Here is a 14898-nt window from a genome sequence, read left to right on the forward strand (position 1 = left end):
GGTTTGTCAGATATATGTACCGCAAACATGTTTTTCACTGTGAGTTTCCTTTTTTATTCTCCTGATAAATAAATGTTCTTAATTTATAATATATTGTGATTTTTATCAAATTTAGAAACATATTAGTTCTATTAGTTCTATTAAAAGCAACCTCCTCTTGCTATCTAAATAATAGGAGTGCAACAAAGTTCAAATAGTATAGTTACCCAGAGTAACTTCAACCATCCATCCCAGGCCTGTGCTCCCCTTAGATTTACTGAAGGAAGGTCTGAGCTGATCTGTCTTTTCTTCAGGTTGCCTAAGGCTCCTCTTATTTTCTCATTTTGCCAAAATGAGTTCTAGCCATTAACATTTATAATAAAGTCATCAGCATTAAAAGGGCAAAATAACATCATTCAATAATTTAGGAAGAGTGTAGGGCAAATAACCAGGCATATTGTAGGATGAACAGTTATATTTGGCAAGAGATGTAATTGGAACTTAACCTACGCATATGTAAGGGATGACATTATTGTGGTCATTCAGTCAGTCATTTGTTAACTACCTACTGTTTTATATTGTCCTGATAGTTTTCCTGTCTTTATTTGACTCTGCATTGGATTTGTGTTTGTTTAAAGCAAGGATTGGCACCTAGGTCAGTCACAAAAATTATTTCTCACATCTTGCTACCACAGGAAAGACATAGGATCTCAAAACTGAGTGAGCGAGACATACCACTACCATACTAACAAAAGTACGTTGCAATATTGTTGGGGAGAGTGTTTTCCAACCAGTGTTCTGGGAGCACAGAGATATTTAAAGTTGGGATGAGGAAAATCTTGATAATAAGAGGTGCCTGAAGCTAGGTCCTGAAGAATGAAGACTTCTCCAGGTAGAAAAGGAAGAAAATGGAAGTTTGTCCTTTTTTTTTTTTAATTGCCAGGTATCACTCAGAAGGCAGCATGAATAAAATCAGTGCTCTTTTACTCACGTAAAGCACCGTTTATTTATTTCAGGCAATGGGGGTTTGTAAGTTTGGGATATAGTCACACATTTTTCATGGGAAGGGCACCTATAGTTTTAGATAAAATGGGGGAAAGAATGTGTCTCTACTTTGCCTTTGCTGTATACTGATCATGCAGTATCTCATAGAATCCTTGGGGGAAAATAATGCACAAAGCGATCCCAAATGCACAGCAGATGTGACCTGCAGGCAACATCTGAGGTGAGAAGGTTGACTACAAGACCACCCATCAACCTGCATAGGATCTAGTCTAGTCTTAGGTACTGTTCAGATAAACAAATAACTATATGTAAAAATCTGCCCCAAAGGCTGAAAATTTTAATTTGAATTTCTTCCTCAAGTGCTTGGGTTATCATCCATTAAAAAATTACAGTAACAACAAAAATAAAATGATATGGAAAATCCACATATATACAAACAATTAAGTAAACACATAGAATGCATACCCTGTTCTCCTAAAACACCCAAACATGCCCTTGTTAATAGTTTAGTATAGTGCTGTCCAACAGAAACAATGTGTTACGGAATAAATTTTAAATGTTTTAGTAGTCACATTAAGAAAAGTAAATATAAATGGATGAAATTAAATAATATACTTTATTTAACCCAATATACCCAAAATATCATTTCAATATGTAATAGGTAAGAAAAAGTATTCATAAGGGCATTTTGCATTCTTTTTCTCTACAGACTAAGTCTTCCAAATCAGGTGTGTATTTTACACTTAAAGCACATCTCAGTTTATTCTTAGTTATTTACGTACTGTAATATTTTTTATTGAAGTATAGTTGATTTACAATGTTATGTTAGTTTCAGGTGTGCTGTATACACACACACACACACACACACACACACACACACACATTCTTTTTCAGATTATTTTCCTTTAGAGGTTATTAAAAAATATTGAGTATAGTTCCCTGTCCTATACGATAGGTCTTTGTTGGTTATCTGTTTTACATATAGTAGTGAAAGCACATCTCATTTTACACTAGCCACATTTCAAGTGCCCAAGTGGCTAACAGCTACCATATTGGACAGTAAGAATAATTTTAAAAGAAAGCATTAAAAGTTAAGTAGGACTATCTTTCATATTATCTGTTTTATTTTAGAATAGTTTTAGGTTTATAGAAAAGTTGGAAAGATAGAACAGTTTCTGTATACCCTGCACCTAGTTTCTCCCACTGTTAATATCTTATATTAATATGGCACATTTGTCCCAACAATGAAACAATACCGATACATTCTTATTAACTAAACTTCATACTTTAGTCATAGTTTATTAGGTTTAGGTTTTCTTAATGTCCCTTTTCTGTTTCATTCAGGATACCACATTACATTAAGTTGTCATGTCTCCTTAGGCTCCTATGGGCTGTGACAGTTTCTCATTTTCCTTGATAACCATGACAGCTTTGAAGACTACTGGTCAGGTATGTTATAGAATGTTCCTCAGCTTAGGTTTGTGTGATGTATTTTCTTCTGGTTAGACTGGGGAAGGAAGACCGCTACAGGTCAAGTACCATTATCAGCACTTACCAAGGGTACAGGCGATCAATATATGACTTATCACTGATGATGTTAAACTTAATCTACTAGTTAAGGGAGTACTTGTCAGGACTCCCTACTGTAAAGTTATTTCCCCTAGCCCTTCCACACTATACTCTTTATAAGCAAGTCACTAAGCACAGTCCATAATTAAGGAGTAGAAGATCAAGTATTTCATAAATTACTTGAAATTCTTCTTATGGAGATTTATCTACCCATCTCCCCTCCGCCCCCGCCTTTTCATTTTTCATTCTATCAATTATTTATATCGGTGAGGACTTCATTTTGTACTCAGGGGTATAGGTCTATATACTACACTGTTAATTTTGTTGTTCGAATTGTTCCGGCTTTGGCCATTGGGAGCTCTTTCAGCTGGCTTCTCTGTTTTTTGGCATACCCTCCTCATTTTGTTTTGAGAATTCCTTAGTTTCTGGCACTATGAGATACTCTAGGTTTATCTTGTATATCCCATGCCTCAGCTCTAAAACCAGCCATTTATCCAAGGGGTTGGGTACCTTCCGTTGGAGAATAGTATCAGAAACCAATAGCTAGGCTCTGGGTCATATGGTCTTTTGATGGAAGAGTTCTGTCCTCCACTATAAATGTACAGACTACTGTACAATTTAATGAATTCAACATTTCAGTTTGAGCTTTCTGGTACCCCAAAGGCCTGTACCTTTCAAATCCCACCTCTCACTCCTGCAGTAGCTGTGGGCTGAGAAATACTAGCTATATGTTAGTTCTTCACACTAAGCCCTCTTTGTACAAATGAGGATTGCTAGGCGTTTTCATGTGTGCACTAACTCTTAATTGAAGATTTCTCTATAGCAACAGGAAGAATTGAAAGAGAATTGAAAATGGAGAGCTTTCTAGGGAACATTTTCCATCAAAACATCATCTTCGAGATTTATCTATCCTTGTGGATTTCCTATCTGTAAGAATGTTTCCCTTGAAGTTGAAAAGAACTGATGGTGGAGACCTACACAACCACATCCTACAACCCCATCCAGTTTATTCAATGCTCCTTCTCAGGCACTGGGCTAATTAATTAATCTGCACCATGATCTCATTTAATTCTCAAAACAGCACCATGCATAGGCACTATTTTCTATCACTATTATTTCTACTCTACAATTGAGGAAACTGAACTTGAAAGATGAACTTGCCCATGGCCATGCAGCTAGACTGACGGAGGTGGAGCTCTGAATGCTAATCTCTCTGACCTCCATTAGCCTGGTTTATCCAACCTCACTTGACCACTGTACAATATGGCCTGTAATAGAGTCGATCTTCTCAAACTATACTGCTCCATACACTTATAAAAGGGATAGTAACTATTTGTGCTTAATATATACGGCTTTACATGCAATTTTAAGAAGTGATACTTGTATTCAGAACATTCTCTTAAATTTTGGTTCAGCATGTGCAATCACCATAAACATGGCTGGAAAATTGAACCAAAACTCATCTAAATAAAAACTTATGAGAAGAGAGGGCATATTCACTGGGGAATTCCTTGCACAAAGCATGTCGTTCAATAAGAAAATTTACATTTGCTTTTACAATTCAATTTTACATGTGGATACTGATATATATATATGCAGATTTGGTTAGTAATAAAACCGTACCAAAGGATTTTTCACTAATAAATATTTATTGTGTTATTCTTTTCTTTTTTATTTTAACTTAGAAAGCAGCAGTACTGCAGAGTAGAACACAGCTTTGACAACTGAAAGAACTTGACTTAAGTCTTGACTCTGCCACTATTACCGAATGTTTTAAGGAAGTTTCATAAATGTTCTGTTTCTCAGTCTCCTTATTGGTAAAACGAAAATAATAGAGATTTTTTATGAAGCACATGCAAACTATGTGATCCACAGTTAATCCCACTGCTCTGCGATGACAGGTCCAAGAACACCACGATAATATGTAATGTATAATGATAATACACACAGTACAGACTGCTGAGTTCAAAGTGGTTTGGATTCACAATGTCATGTGATCCTCACTGAAACCCTCAGAGGTGTGCATCACTGTTAGAGTTAATTACAAATAAGAATAAAAGACTTAGAAATGTAAAGAAGTTTATCAGAGACAGTGTGGGGAAAGTCAGAATTTGAACCTAGTCTTGTCAAAAGCCAAGACATGCATTTAATCCTTCTACTAATTTCCACTATGAGCTCCACAAACACAGAGTCTAAACTGTCCCCACTACCTTTACTATTCTGCTTAATGCATGGTGATGCACATTAGGGTCAATAAATAACAGAATGAGAACTAATCTCATTTTCCTCTCTCTAGGACTAAAGAAAATTTAGCCAAATTAGGGAGGAATTCCTTGATCCATTAGACCCAATTTTATTCCATTTTCTTTCTTGCCTAGAAAAATGACTTTGTAACAAGCCTGAAACACACATTGTTCATTCTTTTGTGTGAAAACTGTACAGTCTCCAGACCCACCCAACTTATAATGAAAAGGATAAATGACAAGTCTATTATTCAAGTTTTGATTAGTACTATTTGCCAAGGTCCAAAGAGAGTTTCTGTTCAACAGTTTTGAAAAACCAAATAGGCAAATTTCATGTAGGTTTCTATGCACTTGCCACAGAATGAGTGACTGACACTTCAGATTGTCAAAATGTCGAATACCTTCAAAGACTTCCAAACAAAATGGAATGGGGTAACTGCCTCTCATGTTTCCAGAGAGACTGATAATCTTAAAATTTAACCTCTCCTTTGCCAAATTAATTGAAGTTTGACATTCTTGCTTTCTACTCCTTATTTAGAGCTTTCCTGAGAAACAATCTTATCTAGACTAGGTTAGAGATGCTGTTCTTGAACCAATACGGAGCACTGTGCCCACATGTAGCATCGAGACCCATTGAATTCATTGACCTTAAGCAAGACAGTGAATTGCCATTCTAATCACTTTTAATCTGTGCAGCTTGGGGGATGACCCTGGAATGTGACTCATACTCTCAAAATAGGGGTATAGGGGCTTCCCTGGTGGCGCAGTGGTTGAGAGTCCGCCTGCCGATGCAGGGGACATGGGTTCGTGCCCCAGTCCGGGAAGATCCCACATGCCGCGGAGCAACTGGGCCCATGAGCCATGGCCGCTGAGCCTGCGAGTCCAGAGCCTGTGCTCCGTAGCGGGAGAGGCCACAACGGTGAGAGGACTGCGTACCGCAAAAAAAAATAATAATAATAATAAAATAAAATAAAAAAATAGGGGTATAGATGTAACCCATAAGGGATACAGCATGCTTCAGAGGTATGAAAGTACTGCCTGTTCAGCTCCCATTACAACTAGGCCCTGGCATTAAGTAATGTCTGGTCCACATTCTGATTTGAGGGAAATCCTGAAAATTCTCATTTGATTGCATGACACTTCATCACCACTAGGTTTTGGAAGGAGATTTGCATGCAGGTGGGGGAGGGCGTGTGTAGCAGAAAGAGAAATTGGCATTGAAATCAGTTAGGCTTGGTTTGAAGTCATTGCTCAGCCACGTATTAGCTTGTATGCCAAGGTGGACCAATTTGTTTTAATGGCTACAGAATAAATCCCAAACCCCACCAGCACTTTTTCAAATGTATGCTAATTGATTTCACTGGAAATCCTGCAGAGATTATTTGGAACATTTGTTGCAATTCTATTACCGTGCTAAAAATGTGTATTGCCAGTCCTCTCCCTTCACTCTTACAGTGATGTTGCTAAAATGCAAATCATGTCATTGCCCCACTAAAGCCTTTGAGGGCTCTACACTGCCTGGAGAATATGGTCCGAGGTCTTGAGCAGAATGGGGATAAAATCTGTGTCTACCACCCTTGCTCTGTCTCAATCTCTGTTTTTCAGTTCTTTCAAACCTATGTGCTTTAAGTGTACAACCGGATAATCCTTGACATATGTGTATACTCCTGAAACCATCACCAGTATTAAGGTAACGAATATATCCATCACCACAAAATTTCCTCTTGCCCCTTTTAATTCCCTTTTCCTGCCTTTTTCCCAATCCCCAGGTAAATACTGATTCACTTTCTGTCACTACCAATTAGTTTGCACTTTCTAGAATTTTATATAAATGTAGATCAAACAGTATGTGCTCTTTTTTTTTAATCTGGCTTCTTTATCTCTGAATCATATTATGAGAGTCTTTCACATTGCTGCATGTGTCAGAGGTTCATTCCTTTTCATTGTCTCTCATTGTATGTTTCTATTGTATGGCCATACAATAGTTGATATATCCATTCATCTGTTGATACATATTTGGGTTGTTTCCAGTTTGGGGGTATTACAAATAATGTTGCTATAAACATTCATCTATAAGTCTTCATAGAGGTATATACTTTTATTTTTCTTGGGTAAATACCTAAAATGTAATGGCTGTGTCAGTGGGAGGTGTGTTTAACTTTGAATAGGCAAAATGTTTCCCAAGGGCTTATGCCTTTTTTTTTTTTTTTGTGGTACGCGGGCCTCTCACTGTTTCGGCCTCTCCCTTATGCGGAGCATAGGCTCCAGACGCGCAGGCTCCGCGGCATGTGGGATCTTCCCGGACCGGGGCACGAACCCGTGTCCCCTGCATCGGCAGGCAGACTCTCAACCACTGCGCCACCAGGGAAGCCCGGGCTTGTGCCGTTTTACATGCCAACTTGAAGTACGTGAGATTTCCAATTGCTCCACATCCTCGTCCACAAATAGTGTCATCATTGCTTTTAATTTTAAACATTCTAATAATAAGTGTGTAGTGGCATGGTTTGTGGTTTTAATTTACATTTCTTTAATGGTTAATGACAAATGCTTATTTCCAATCCATATGTTTTCTTTGGTGAAGTATCTATAAAATTTGTTTTGTTTATAATTGGTTTGTGTGACTTATAATGATATTTGGAGAGTTCTTAATATATCCTAGAATAAGATATTTGATTTGCAAACACTTTTTCTAAGTCTGTGTCTTTTTAGATATTCTCTTAGCATCTTTCAAAGAGAAACATATTTAATTGGGATGAAATCCGATTTCTGAATAGTTCCCTTCATAGATCTTGCTTTCAGTGGTGGATTTAAGAAAACTGCCTAACCAAGGCCACAATGATTTTTTCCTGTTTTCTTCTAGAAGTTTTATAGTTTCATATTTTAAATTTAGATCTATGACCCATTATGTTAGTTTTTGTATACAATAAGAGGTATGAACACAAGTTCACATGTTTGCATATGAATATCCAATTGTTCCAAAACCATTTGTTGAAAAGACTAGCTTTTCCCCACTGAACTGTTTTTGTCCAAAATCAATTGTTCATGAATGTATGGATCTATTTCTGTGGGTCTCCATTCTATTCCATTGATCCATATGCCTATCTTTATGCCCCTACCACACTGTCTTGTTCCTGAAGCATTATAATAAATCCTGAAGTGAGGTAGTGTAATTTCTCCAAGTTCACACTTGTTTTTCAATGTTTTTTAGGCTCTTCTAGGTACTTAGTATTGTCATATGTATTTTAGAATCAGCTTTTACCAAGAACATCCGACGGGATTGTTATTGGCATTACATTGAATCTATAGACAAATTTAGGGAGAATTAAAATCTCAATATAGAGTCTTTTAATTTATAAATACAGATTATCTCTCCACTTATTTAGAACTTATTTAAAACTTTCAGCAATGTATTTTTGTTGTTGTTTTGTTTTGTTTTCTTTCAGGATAGAAGTTTTATACATGTTCTGTCAGATTTATCCTTAAGCATGTCACATTTTTGATACTGTTTTAACAGTCTGCTAAAAATTAAATTTCAATTTTCAATTGTATCCTGCAGCTTTGCTAAACTTACTTAAATTTAGTAACCTTGTTTGTAGCTTCCATTGGTTCTCCACATACGACAACCACGTCATCTACAAATAAAGAGTTTTAATTTTTTCATTCCAATTAGGATCTTTCTTTCTTTCTTTTCCTTCTTTCCCTTCTTTCTTTCGTTCTTTCTTTTTTCCTTTCTTTCCTTCCTCCCCCCTCCCTCCCTCCCCCTTCCTTCCTCCATTCCTTCTTTCCCTCCCTCCTTCCTTCCTTCCTTTTCTCACTGCATACCCTAAAACCTTCTGCAATATGTTGAATACAAGTGGTGAGGGCAGGCATTTTCACCTTGTTCCTAATCTTAGTGGGAAGCATACAGTCTTTCACCATCTCTGCCCCTCAACAGGTTGAGGAAGTTCTGTTCTAGTCTGAGTTTAATAAGAGTTTTTATTAGAAGTATATGTTGAAGTTTTTAAAATGCTTTTTCTGACTCAATTGAGATGATCCTGTGGTTTACTACTAGGTCAAACTTGCATTCCTATAATGAACCCCAAGTATATAGCATGTATTATCTATTTTATATATTTTTAAATTACATTTGCTAAAATTTTGTTAAGAAGTTTTGCATCTATGTTCACAAGGGATGTTAGTCTGTAGTAGTGTTCTTGTATGGTTTAGGTGTTAAGGTAATGTGGGCCTCAAATAATTACTTGAGGAACATAGCTCTTAAATTTTCTGTAAAAATTTGTATAGAATTGATACTATTTCTCCTTAAGTATTTGGTGGAATTTACAAGTAAGGCTCTCTCAGCCTGGAAATATTTTGTGGGAAGGTTATTAACTACAAATTCTATTTCCTTAATAGTTATAGCGTCTCTTACCTATTTTTTTGTTGAGTGAGAATATTAGTTTCCTAGGGCTACTGTAACAAAATTGCCACAAACTGGGTGGCTTAAAACAATAGCCATTTGTCTTCTCATACTTCTGGTGGCCAGAAGTCTGAAATCAAGATTTCAGTAGAGCCAAACTTTATCTGAGAGCTCTAGAGAGGACCCTTCCTTGTCTCTTGCAACTTCTGTGGCTCCAGGTGTTCCTTGGCTTGTGGCCGCATCTCTCTAATCTCTGCCTCAGACTTCACATGGCCTTCTTCCCGGTGTCTCTCTGTGTGTAAATCTCTCTCCTTCTCTTGTAAAGACACCGGTCATTAGATTTACGGTCCAGCCTAAATCAAGGAAGATTTTGTCTCAACATCTTTAACTAATTACATCTCCAAAGATTCTGATTTGAAGGACATTATTTAACCCACTATAGTGAGTTTTGGTACTTAGTGTCTTTCAAGAAATTTGTCCATTTCATCTAAACTGTCAAATTTATTGGTATGAAGTTATTCATAATATATATCTCACATTCTTGATATTGGTAATGTGTATCTATACCGCGTTTATTCTAGATCAGTCTGGCTAGAAGTTTATCAATTTTATTTATTTGTACAAAAAATAAGCTTTTGGTTTCATTAATTTTCTCAATTGTTTTTCTGTCTTCTATTTCGTTGAGGGAGATTGTGTTGAATCTTTAATATTTCCTGTCTTTTGCTTAACTTGCATTTAATTTACTCTTTTTTTTATTAGTTTCTTAAGGTGGAAGCTGAAATCATTCATTTAACTTTTTATATTTTCTAAAATATGCACTTAGTGCTATAAAATTTTCTTTAAGTTTTGTCAAAATCCCACAGATTTTGATATGTTGTATTTTCATTTTCATCCAGTTCACAGTTCTATGCATTTATCTCCTTAGATTATTTTCCTTCTGACAGTCATTGGTACAACTTGTCCAATCAAGTTCAATCTTCCAGAACTTTGCCAGGTACTAGAATATGTGGCTGACATTTGTACAGTCAGCAACCTAGAATGTGGAGTGAGCAAGGGGAATTTTTTCAATTTTTTCAATTTCTGAGATTGAAAACCAATCTCAAATAGAGATCAGTAAGGCCTATAATTGACACATAATTTAGCAGCTCTGGAACTGAGATGCTTCCACAATAGAAACATCCTCCAAGTTCACAATACATCCTCATTCTCCATTTCTCTAATCAGACCACCCATTCACCACACACTCTGCAGAACACAATGAGATATTTAACGTCTCTTTCAGATATAAAAATTGATGACTTTCTTCCTAGATGTTGAAGCTTCAGAGTACATGATATATAATTACCCTCTCCTATAATTTCCTATATTACAGCTCTGAAGTTTGCAATGCATATCCCTCTAATTACTTCTATATGTAATTACATTTACATAATACTTATGTGATTATATTTACATAATATCTAAGGTTATGATTCATATTTCAGAAACTTTTTAGTTGCCCCAAAACAGGGTGCAATGAGGCTATATTTATTTCTTATATTAAATGCTAAAGAAAAAAATTAGTATATACATATATATTAGCTTGTCATAGGCAGGTATATAGAAATTTGGGGTGTGATATTGAAAAAGATGTAATTATCAATAGAATGAAAAAGAATAGAAAAGGCATATTTATATCAGAGTGATAAGTCATTATTTCCAGGTAACATCAAGAGAAAGAAATATACACCAAGAATAATCAACATCAAAGCACTTCGTAATTACAAGGAAAATCTAATGCATAAATTTTTCCCTGGAGTTGTAGATAGTCCATGCCAGGTGTGTGTGAAACCTAGTATGTTTCAATTCACAATAGGAAGACTTAAAGCTTTGGAGTCAACGACATCTGGGTTCAAATCCTAGCTCTGCAACTTCCAGCTGAATGATCTTAGACAAGTTATTTAGTTTTTGTGAGTTGAATTTTCCCATCAAAATTCAGATAATAAGATATACTTCATAGTGTTGCTATAGGGATCAAATAAGATAACTACTAAAAATCAAAGAGTGGTATTATGGTGTATGGCAGGTGATCAGTGAATTTTAGTTACATTATTCCCTCTCAATCGTTTTCTTTACAGAATTTTCCATATCTTCACAGTGGTTTTTGCCATTGGTAGGTAAGCCATGCAATTAAAATTATTTTGCAGATAGAGCTAATTTCCAAAGAAATTATTTAATACAGAGGTTTTTAAGCTTTAATGAATACCGGATTCCCCTGGAGAGTTTGGTAATACTTAAATTGCTGGGCCACACCACCAAAGTTTTTGATTCAGGAAGGCTAGATAGGTCCAGGAATTTATATTTCTAGAAAAGGTATGCTAATGCTGCTGATTGGTGCCCACACTTTGAGAACTGCTTCTGTCATACATACGCAACCACCAAAACAATATGATTGGCAAAAAGAAAGGGAAGGTCACACTTCTCACAGCCATATTTGCTGTCCTAAGCTTTAAATATATTCTGCAGAAGAGCCAACATGATCCAGTAGAGGAAAGTCAGCATACCCAAACTGCTCTCTCCCTTAGTGTGCCACCTGAGGCATGTGACTTCACTATTCTTGGCTTCAGTTTCTCCATCCTAAAATTTAAAGGACTAGAGTAGATCAGTCTGTTTTAAATTGTGTACTCTAAGCATTAGGGGGGTCTTCAGAGCAAGCTCAGGGATGATGCTGGTGGTGGAGTTGAACAGACAAGAGTCGGAACCTCTTCCATTCCCAGAGAGATCAGCTCTCCTTGTATAACTTTTACATATAGTGAAGTTCCACACAAGGAAGCAAACCAAATCAAACAAAACAAACCTAAACAAAAAATCCAGTCTGAAAAAATCTTCGGGCTAGAGGATATCCATCGTCACTTTCACATTGGGTTTCTCAGATACTGAACTCCACACATACAGAACATTCTGTACTCCCAGCTTTCTGTGCTTACAATGATAATCAATAGTGATAACAACCCAAGGCACTGCAAATCTCATACTCCAAGCTATCGTCAGTATACTTTTGATGTGAAGATTTTCTTGTATTCCAATTGTTTGAAAACAGATACACTTTGTTCCCTATGATTATTCTATTAATCTACATATTTACCACTCACATTCCATCATACAGTTAGCATTTTTGAGTGCTTGCTCTGTGCTACCCAGTATACCAAGAGCTTGAATGTATTACCTCCCTCAATCCTCAGAAAAACTTTTGGATAATATCATTGTTCCCCACCTACCATGTAGCAACTGTAGCAAAGAGAGGTTAGCTTACTTTTTCATGAGTCACAGCAAGTGAAAGATGACGGTGGAACATGATTCTGTATGCTTATCTCTAAAGTTTATATTCTGTTTATACTTTTAAAAGATCAAATGATCGGGTAGTTATTAAATGGGACAACCAAAATATATTCAGATAGATCTCTTTGTCTGATACCAAAAAAAAAGATAAATTTAAAAGGAAAGAACAAAGATATTATATCCCTATAATGAGAGGAGTTAGACTTCCTCCAGCAGAGGCCTTTCATCAAGTGAGTAGAAAGGAGGAGGGTTTAAATGATTTGCCCAGAATCATGGAGGCAGTCTTATGAAGTACGAAACACTACTACTTATTTTATTATTTATTTGATTTTTCAAATGTGAGCTTGGCTGAAGAGCTTTAGGCTAAGTTAATGAAGTTAAAACCAAGGCATATATTACAAAAGGCCATGGTCAAAAAATTAACCAGTGTGTGTGTATGGGGGCATAAGATATGAAGTAAGGAAGGCATCATGAAAGACAGAAATCCCACTGTAGTGCCACCTTCTTGACCACAAAGACTAATAGCCTCTTAACCGTAGGAATTCACTCCAATGAGGCTCCATTTGGAACCTCTTAATTCTATGTGAGTGAAGCTTTAATGGTGTAGATTAGACCCACGGCCCATGATCTGAAGAAACACAGACAATGAGTTTGTATGAACCTTGAGCAGGTCAGTAGCCAGAGGAATCATTCTAACCCAGACACTCATTCATCTTCTTAAAACTGCTTAAGCAATTTAGATCAAAACAAAACAAAACAAGGAGCCACCACAAATCAGCCTGAGAACTAAGACACTTGTAGATGGAAAATCATATGTTATCACTCCTGAGGTGACAGTAACTTGCATCGTAAATTGGGGTTTTGAGATTGAACCTGTTGTTCTTCCTTGGGACATTAGCTAACTAGGTACACATCCCAGTCTGGCCAGCTCATCTGTATTCTTCAGCTTTTGTCATTACCTATTCAGCAAGTTGTTTGTGAAGGTTGAAAAGAAGGAATTGCTAAAAAAATTTTGTTAAATAAATGGTATGAATTACCATACTGTTTTTACAAACAAAAAAAAATGAAAATCACTTTGGCCTCAATTATTTCCTCAACTATGAAGTTAACAGTTCATTGACACATATGTTATATTTTAAAAATGTCTCATAACCTTATCAATTAGAAATTCCAATGAAAAATAATAACTAAAGTATATATGTAGAAACAAGAGATAAATATGATCAATATGAGACAAATCAGTTAGCTATTATAAAATCTTTCTATTTTGACAACTAAATGTCATAAACTGATCTTTACAGCATTTTCACCCAACAAGCAGAGAAGTGTCTAATATTTATAAGAACAGTAATCTACTAATTAATAATAATAATCAATTCATAGGCTCTTCCAATCCTTCTGTTAATTTACTGATGCACTGATGCAAATGGCATGAAACTCTGATTGTTCTTTTTTCTCTTTCTGGTTCTCCTATTCTCTTTGTCAAAATCACCATCCATAAAGGCAAATGATATTTCATTTTACCAACACACTGCAGTTTGGTGCCTATTCTCCAGAATGGAGAGTATAGGCATTTCCAAATGCCATTTATTTTTCAGGTCACAGATCTTTACAACTTTGACTAGTACCTGATTTCCACTTCGCAAAAAATTTGTTTCCCACAATCCTGAAACATGCAAAGACTGTGCATAGTCAGTTTAATTTGTGGTTTTAACCCCTACATTTTCACATTCAAGGGAAACACCTGTCCTACTAACCATTGTTACTTTCATTTCAACAGACAATGCATTCAAATACTGATTAGAATAAGATGCTGCGAGTTTCCAGTGCATATCAAACAGAAGAACAATGAACACCCAGATTACATTAGAAGGACTGTGACTAAAGACATTTAGACAGAATGTGTGTTGATAGAGTAATTATTAGGTGGAGTAAATTGCAATGTAGAAGCTCTAACAAGTACCTGTATAAATAGTTTCTTTTCCACAAAAGAGATCTTGTAGTAGAGAAAAGAACGGTCTCTTACTACTAGTAATTTCCAAAATCAATTGCCTCAAGTTCTATTGTAAGAGTATTTTTAAAGTTTCACTCTATCTGTATTACATGTATTTAATTTTGAGTGGGTGCGTCTTGGTACTGGAAGCCATACCTTAGCCGGTGGTTTCTTCTTCACCTCGTGCAGGGAGAATCGATGGATGGACGCTGTGAGACAGCTACCTGGGGTGATCTAAAATGAAAAAGGCATTTTGGAATTAGGAAAAGAAATCTGCAAAACTTGAATAATGACAGCATCATTAAAGAATGTTTCTCAATCAACAACAGTTACAGTGGATGCACTGTGTATTAAGCCCAGTTATGTGTGGGCCTGGCCTGGAAGTGCAAAAGAGA

General features: G+C 36.1%; 1 protein-coding gene across 1 annotated transcript in view; it reads right to left on the reverse strand.

Moving 5' to 3' along the window:
• The window catches only part of TENM4 (teneurin transmembrane protein 4), a 2953681-nt gene that overhangs the window by 2194466 nt on the left and 744317 nt on the right, over positions 1 to 14898 (reverse strand). Inside the window, exon 5 of the mRNA XM_079930721.1 lies at positions 14660 to 14737. The gene's annotated coding sequence lies outside the window, so the exon portion shown is untranslated. The remainder of the gene's footprint in view (positions 1 to 14659; positions 14738 to 14898) is intronic.

The sequence above is a fragment of the Stenella coeruleoalba genome (assembly GCF_951394435.1).
Source record: "Stenella coeruleoalba genome assembly, chromosome: 8".
Taxonomy (NCBI): domain Eukaryota; kingdom Metazoa; phylum Chordata; class Mammalia; order Artiodactyla; family Delphinidae; genus Stenella; species Stenella coeruleoalba.